The sequence below is a fragment of the Chlorocebus sabaeus genome, chromosome 18 (assembly GCF_047675955.1).
Source record: "Chlorocebus sabaeus isolate Y175 chromosome 18, mChlSab1.0.hap1, whole genome shotgun sequence".
In the NCBI taxonomy this organism is placed as follows: domain Eukaryota; kingdom Metazoa; phylum Chordata; class Mammalia; order Primates; family Cercopithecidae; genus Chlorocebus; species Chlorocebus sabaeus.
The window spans coordinates 59,224,089-59,232,547 of record NC_132921.1 but is presented as its reverse complement, the minus strand read 5'-3'; the positions used below and the strand labels follow the sequence as shown (position 1 = coordinate 59,232,547).

General features: G+C 43.6%; 1 pseudogene; it reads right to left on the bottom strand.

Moving 5' to 3' along the window:
• Window positions 1-691: 691 nt before the first annotated feature.
• LOC103222633 (small ribosomal subunit protein eS10-like) lies at window positions 692-1,278 on the bottom strand (annotated as a pseudogene).
• Between the last annotated feature and the right edge of the window lie 7,181 nt (window positions 1,279-8,459).

Below are 8,459 nucleotides of genomic sequence, written 5' to 3'. Positions count from 1 at the left end.
CGATCAAACATGCCTTCTGGACAAAAAGGTTCTTATAACATCCGCCTTCAGTCCGGTGCCAGAATTGTGACACAGTGGTAATGTGCTGATCTCAGGGTGGGACGCATGCCCTGAGTCTTTCCTAGGCAAGTCCTGTGCCTGCTGGGGCTCAGCAGGTGGCCTAAGGGCCAGACTAGTCTGCTCAATCAGGAGGCTAGTCAGGCTCACTGAGTGGGCAGGGATCTGGGAAGCTTCAAACAGGAAATGAAGAAACCTAAAATCTGGCTCAGTGTCCCAGGGGGATCTGGGGAAGACAGTAGGGGGAGGGTAATCGAGGCAGACCAACTGGTGAGAGGAGATTAGGGCAGTGACAGCTTCCATGGAACTCCTGAAAGGCCTTCCAACACCCTGGGGCCCTGGCAAGGTCAAAAAGTGGGGAGCAGTGAGCTATGTCCAGTGCAGGAGGCCAGCAGGTGGAAGCAGAAATGCAATCTCTAAGGACTGATGCAAAGAATGCTTCCAGGTTCTGAGAAATTGGCATCCCAGGCAGGCTCCTGGACAGAAATTCAGACACAATGGGTCAAGACCTGTGTCCAGAACTGCACATAAAGGCAATCACTAGCTTTAATTGGAGGTGTACTATGTAATAGCATTGCATTTGGCCCTTTTAATTATTATTTCCTTCAGTATTCACAAATCTTTAAAAAAAAAATTTTTTTTTTGGCTGTAAATTTATTCAATGCAAAATAATCCTCTCCAGTTTTACTGAGGAGGCTGACCACGTCCACGACCAAATCTGCCCCCAAACTGAAATTCAGTTGCTGACCCAGCCCCCAGCCTCGGCTTTCTTGTCGGCAACCAGGGGGCACAGCCCTCTGTCTGTAGGTAACTCTGTTGGCTTCCCCTCTTGGGAGTCTTGCAAGTTGCTCACTCTCCAGGCCTTTAGGCCGAGACCTGCCAGTCTTTGGACAGCTGTGGCATAGGGTGGCAGGAACAATCTCTGGAGGGAGATGAAGGTAATCACAAAGATACTGGATACCCTCATTGGCAAGTTACCAATAGAAATGTCTCCAGGCAAACTGTTCCTTCACATAGCCTTCGGACCTGAGAGACTGCATGGCCTTCATGACATGAAGGTTGGGCACATTTTTGTCTGCCAGCTCTGGGTGCTTAGGCGTGTGGACATCCTTCTTGATCACCATGACTCCCTCCTTAAAAAGGAGTTCGTAAATGGCAATCTGATTCTTCTTAAGCATCAACATCTTGGCGGCTGTAGGGTCTGGGGCCGGGGCTGGAAAGAATATTTACAAATCTTATGCCATGGGTAAAATTTTTCACATGAAGAAACTGAGACTTGACTGGGCGCGGGAGCTCGCGCCTGTAATCCCACCACTTTGGGAGGCAGAGGTGGGCGGATCACGAGGTCGGGAGACTGAGACCATCCTGGCCAACATGGTGAAACTCCATCTCTGTGGGGAAAAGAAAGATCAGACTGTTACCATGTCTATATGGAAAGAAGAAGACATAAGAGACTCCATTTTGTTCTGTATTTGAGATGCTGTTAATCCGTGACCCTACCCCCAATTTTGTCCTTGCAAGAGACATGCGCTGTGGTGACTCAAGGTTTAAAGGATTTTGGGCTGTGCAGGGTGTGCTTTGTTAAACAAGTGCCTGAAGGCAGTATGCTTGTGAAAAGTCATCACTATTCTCTTAATCTCAAGTACCCAGGGACACTTATACTGCCAAAGGTCGCAGGGACCTCTGCCTAGGAAAGCTAGGTATTGTCCAAGGTTTCTCCCCATGTGATAGTCTGAAATATGGCCTCGTGGGAAGGGAAAGACCTGATCGTCCCCTAGCCTGACACCCGTGAAGGGTCTGTGCAGAGGAGGATTATTATAAGAGGAAAGAAGGCCTCTTGGCAGTTGAGATAGAGAAAAATATCTGTCTCCTGACTGTCACTGGGCAATGGAACATCTCAATGTGAAACCCAATTGTACTGTTTACTGAGAAAGGAGAAAACTGCCTTAGGGCTGAAGGTGGGACGTGCTAGTGCAATGCTGCTCTTTATGCACTAAAAAGGTTTATGGAGATGTTTGCCTATGCATATCAAGGCACAGCACTTTTCCTTGAACTTATGTCACAGAGATCTGTATTCATATGTCTTACTGCTAACCTTCTCCCTATGATGATCCTATTATCCTGCCACTTCCCTTTTTCTAAGATGGTAAAGATAATGATCAATAAATACGGAGGGAACTCAGAGACCCGTGCCGGCATGAGTCCTCTGTATGCTGAGCGCCGGGCCCTGGGCCCACTTTTTCTTTCTCTATACTTTGTCTCTGTGTCTCATTTCTTTTCTCAAGTCTCTCGTTCCACCTAACGAGAAACGCCCACAGGTGTGGAGGGGCAGGCCACCCCTTCATATCTCTACTAAAAAAAATACAAAAAATTAGCTGGATGTGGTGGCGCACACCTCTAGTCCCAGCTCTGGAGGCTGAGGCAGGAGAATTGCTTGAACCCAGGAGGCAGAGGTTGCAGTGAGCTGAGATCACACCACTGCACTCCAGCCTGCAAGACAGAGTGAGACTCCATCTCAAAAAAAAAAAAAAAAAAAAAAGAAGGAAAAGAAAAAGAAAAGAAACTGAGGCTTAAAAAATTAATTGTCAAATAAAGATGTAATATATTTAATGTGTTTTATGTGATGATTTGATATGCATATACAGTGTGTAGTGATTACTATAGTCAAATTAATCCATGCGTCCATCACCATCCATGCTGTACATGAGATCCCCAGAACTTGTTCCCGTGGTAGCTGAAACTTTGCAGCCTTTGATCAACATCTCTCCATTTCCTGCACCTCCTGGTCCCTGGCAACCACCATTCTACTCTGGTGGTAGGTCCAGCCCTGTAGCAGACACTTTCACGTACATAATGTCATTTAACCTTCACAATATCTTTATCATCATTTTTTGTTTCAGGTGAGGGATTGGAAGCATAGAGAGACTGAGTGACTTCCTCAACTCACACAGGAAGGAAGCAATAACCCAGTTAATGGGACGGGGACACGTGTCAGAGAAAACCAGCAGCAAGAGTGCCCTGAAGCTGATGTTCCATGGGAGAGGAAGAGACCTAAGCATTAAGGATGTAATACTTGCTATATGCGTTTAGTCCTCCTTAGCGTAAAACCTGAGTTAGTGACGATCTCATAAGACAGAGAGAAATTTTGAAGATACACAACTTCAAGGAGTGTGGCTTACGTACTAAGGGCTGGGAGTGGCTTTCACCTGAAATAAGCCAAAGATGCATTTGTTCTTCATAATGCATGAGTCACGGATTTAGCCCATACACTGAGTTCATATTATTAAAACAACCACCTTACACCCATGTCTCCGTGCAGAGGCAGCTAAATCAGTAGGTGCTATTGTGGAGTAAGTGAAATGAATTTTAACTTTAGCATATGTGTCATTTCTTTTGAGTTGTCTAAACTTGGGTACAATTACTCATACTGAGCCAAGAGAATGAAGCAGGTTATTTCATGCCCTTTTAAAAAAGGTTGTAAAACTCTGATTTTTTTTTTTTTTTTTGGGACAGGGTCTTGTTCTATCATCCAGGCTGGGGTGCACTAATGAGATCATGGCTCACTCCAGCCTTGACTTCCCAGGCTCAACCGATCCTCTTGCTTCAGCCTCCCTATTGGCTGGGAATATAGGCGCAAGCCATCACCCCTGGCTAATTTTTGTACTTTTTGTAGAGATAGGGTCTAGTCATGTTGCCCAGGCTTGTTTCAAACTCCTGGGCTCAAGTGATCCTCTCGTCTTAGGCTCCCTAAGTGCTGGAATTATAAGTGTAAGCCACCGCACCTGGCCCAATTCTGATATTTTGTATTTCTTATATGTACAGTTGAATGAATAGTAAAGATTTAACATAGTATTAGAGCATCATAAGGTTAGAAACTATCAAGTAATAATAATCAACATATGATTAAAACATTTTTTTTTCTTGGAGACAGAGTATCTCTCTGTTGCCCAGGCTGGAGTACAGTGGTGCAATCTTGGCTGACTGCAACTTCTGCCTCCTGGGTTCAAGCGATTCTCCCGCCTCAACTTCCCAAGTAGCTGGGATTACAGGCGCCTGCCACTATGCCTGGCTAATTTTTGTATTTTTAGTAGAGATGGGTTTTCACTATGTTGGCCAGGGTTGTCTCAAACTCCTGACCTCAAGTGATCCTCCTGCCTCGGCCTCTGAATGCAGTCAAAGTGAATTGACCAATATTTTATAATACGCAATACAACTGGGTTATGAGAAAGATGATCACATAGTTGGATGTCATGGCCATATGAAAATACTAAAAAAGTTTATAAACACTTTCAGTTTTTGTGCTTTTCTCGTTGCAGCAACAAACAGTTCATCTACTGGCACTGATTGAGAGATCATACTTTTTTTTAAATAGGCAGGACCACTCTGAAACCATCTCAACAGCTGAAAAACTAACTTTTGTGGCTTTTTTTCCTTTTTAAATTCTTTTTGCTTATCAATGTTAGTGAACTTTTCAATACCCAATGAGAGGATTAAAGAAACTTCTTCATTCAAGGTAAACCACACTTTTTCCAATTTAGACATAAGGGAGAAATTATTTCTTCTAAGATCAACTTATAGAAGGTACATAAAGAAGGAAAAGAGAAAATAGAAAATATAACCCATAGCCAAGGAGAAAAAATGAGGTCAATGCTATGCTTAAAAGGAGGATTCATCCTGGTGCTACTTAAAGAAAAAAAAAATCGTAAAAATAAAAAAAAAGTAAGATTCATAAATAGTCAAAACCCATTTTCAGAGAAAACTATGAACTATGACTCTCATAAGATAGCTACAAAGTATTTGACTTGTAGAATTCTCATAGATGCAGACTGAAGACATCTATTTTTGTAGAATTGTTCTTTCTGGCACTATTCTTGATGCTTTGGCAAAAAGCATATTCACACAAAGTTTTTTTAAACTTGGGATGAAGTTAATGGAACATTTTGGCAAATGCAAAAAAACAGGGCATGAGACTCAAGAGATCAAATTTTACTTTTCCCTAGATACTTACTAAGGAGCAAAAGTCAAAAAATAAGAAAAGAACAAAGAATTAGAAACAAACTTAATTTTGTCTTTCTGAAGACACTAACTACATAGAAAAAAAAGTCAGATTCTAAAAGCTCAATTTCCCAGAAATGTCTGGAAGTAAACTATTCCTTAGTCAAATCGGAAATAATATTTTGTATTTCACTCACGATGCATTAAAGCATTTAAAAATGGAACCTACACATAGGTGACATTAATCAGCTCATGTTGGTGATTAGGAAGAAGAGGCAAGACTTTTTTCTTTTTTGAGACAGAGTCTCACTCCGTCGCCCAGGCTGGAGTGCAGTGGAGTGATCATAGCTCACTGTAGCCTTGACCTCTTGGGCTCAAGCAATCAAGATTCTGAGTGTTTTGGTTGTCTATTGTGGCATAATAGAGCACCTTCAAAAACAGTGGCTTAACACAATAACTATTCATTTGCTCATGACTCAGCAATCTAGGCAGCTGGGCAGCTCTGCTGGTCTTGCCTGGAAGTCTGTCATGCAGGTACCATCATCTGAGGGCTTGAATGGGACTGTAACATCCAAGACGGCTTTACTCTGCCACGTCTTGTGTGGTCTCACGTACTCCAGGACCGCTTTCTACATACCTTTTTTCCTCTAGCAGTAGTTGGACTTCCTCACAGCATGGAATCTGAGTTCCAAAAGGGAGGTTTTTTTTTTTTTTTTTTTTTTTTTCTTTTTTTTTTCTTTTAGACAGAGTTTCGCTCTTGTTGCCCAGGCTGGAGTGCAGTGGCGCAATCTTGGCTCACTGCAACCTCCGCCTCCTGGATTCAAGCGATTTTCCTGCCTCAGCCTCCCGAGTAGCTGAGATTACAGCCTCCGGCCACCATGCCTGGCTAACAAAAGGGAGGTTTCTAAGAGGACTAGAGTTTTTCTTTCTTTTTTTTTTTTTTTTTTTGAGACGGAGTCTGGCTCTGTCGCCCAGGCTGGAGTGCAGTGGCCGGATCTCAGCTCACTGCAAGCTCCGCCTCCCGGGTTTACGCCATTCTCCTGCCTCAGCCTCCTGAGTAGCTGGGACTACAGGCGCCCGCCACCTCGCCCGGCTAGTTTTTTGTATTTTTTAGTAGAGACGGGGTTTCACCATGTTAGCCAGGATGGTCTCGATCTCCTGACCTCGTGATCCGCCCATCTCGGCCTCCCAAAGTGCTGGGATTACAGGCGTGAGCCACCCCGCCCGGCCGAGGACTAGAGTTTTTCAAACCTCTGCTTGCATCATGCTAGCTAACATCCCATTTGCCAAAGCAAGTCATATGACCAAGGCCTGCCTCGGTGTGAGAAGGAACAACACAAGGGTATGAACTCTAAGGGGCATTGTTCATTGGGGGCAAACAATGTTAACAGTCTATCACACTAATAGGGAAATGTTGAAGGTTATACAAATGCAAGTTTGGTTTTTCTGAATAAGGCAGAATCAGATTACCTAGAAAACTATTTGATGTTTCAGAGTTGTGTAAAACAGCACCAGTCTTTGGGAATGTTCTTAATCGTTTGTGGGGCTATACAAACTCACAGATTAGACCAATCAAGCCAATTGATCAACCTATCCATATTGACTAAGCACCGACTGAGTAATTATCACTATGCAAAGTAGTGTGGAAGATGCATTTGTCTTGCATGCAGGGTACCTACAATGGAGGTGGAGAATATAAATAGTAAAATTAATGTTGGAAATACTGTAAGACAGAATACAACAAAGTGCTAAATTATATCGTATAGAATGTAAAGTAGTAAAGAATTTCAGACTTCTAGTCATGACCTATTCTGATGAGGCCTTCAACTCATGGAGACGTGGTCTAAGAGATGTAATAAGGCATTAATAATCCAAATCTGAGCATATACACTTGACTACAGCAACCATCTGGCTCTTCTGGTCCTTCTCTCAGGGACAGAAGACAATGGCCTCATGAACACAGAGATCAAGGGAAATCAGCTGCTTAAAGAAAGGTGATTAGACTTTCTCAAGCCTGATCCTTGTTCTTGGAGAAGACAGGGCTCTTGTAACTCAATTTTTCAGTATCTCCCTGGTCTTCCTTGTCTTTTGTAACCAACAATGTGGCCATGGGCAACAATCAACTGCACTGGGAAAGGATGACAGCTGAAGAGTTGTGCAGAATGGGAGGAGAAGTAACGGCATTTGGAGCAGCAAATCCTCCCAGATGTGAGGTACTGAAGACCAGGGAAGAAAGAACACCGCCTCTTTTCTAGGCTACGCTGCTTCTTTCATACCATAAACATTTAAGTAGCTACTTGTGTGCTAGACATTCTGCTAGATCACAGGGCTACAAAATAAATGAAACATGGTGCCTGCCCCAAAGAGTTCATGGTCTAGTAAGTAGGCAGATAAAGGCACTACCAGGGAGCCCTGAATAATATGTTATGTGAGCACAATGGCAGGAGTGGCCAACTCTGAGAATGAGGGGAGAGTCTGGGGCAGGGCCAGGGAGAGCCTACTGTATTAGTCAGGGTTCTCCAGAGAAACAGAAGTGTGTGTATGTGTGTGTGTGTGTGTGCATGTATGTGTGTGTGTGCACATGTATGTGTGTGTGTATATATATGTATATATATACACTCTTCTGTATAAAAATAATAAACCTATCTATCTAAATCCACATATATGGATTTATTATAGGAATTGGCTCATGCATTATGGAGATCAGAAAGTCCCTCACTATTCCACCTGCAAGCTGGAGAACCAGGGAAGCTAGTGTGTGATTCAGTCCAAGTCCAAATTTCTGAGAACCAGGGGAGCCAACTGTGTAACTCTCTTCAAGACCAAAAGCCTGAGAATAGGGTGACAGTGAGAAGTCACTGGTGTAAATCCTGAGTCTGAAGGTTGCAGAACCAGGAGCTCTGATGTCTGAAGGCAGAAGAGAATGGATGACTCAGCTCAAGAAGAGACAACACGGTCACCTTTCTTTTGCATTTCTGTACTATCTGGGCCCTCAATGTATTGGATGGTGCCTGCTCACATGCGTGAGGGCAGATCTTCTTTACTCAGTCTACTGTTTTAAATGTGAACCTCTTCCAGAACCATCCTCACAGGCACACCCAGAAATAAGGCTTTACCAGCTGTCTGGGCATCCCTTAGCCCAGTCAAGCTGACATGTAAAATTCACCATCATATCTGCCAAATGAGGCAATGCCCGAAGTGAATGGTTTGGGGTGATACAAGTGGCCAAAATGGAGAAGGGCAACCCTAGGAGAGGCATGGCCATGTGCAAAGCCATGATGACACATTGTGGGATGGGGAATAGTTTGGCAAAACTGGAAAGTAGGGTACAATGCAGGCAGGTGAAGAATATAGGGCAGAAGAAGGCTAAAGTCAACATATGAACGCTTCTACAAAACGACTTTATT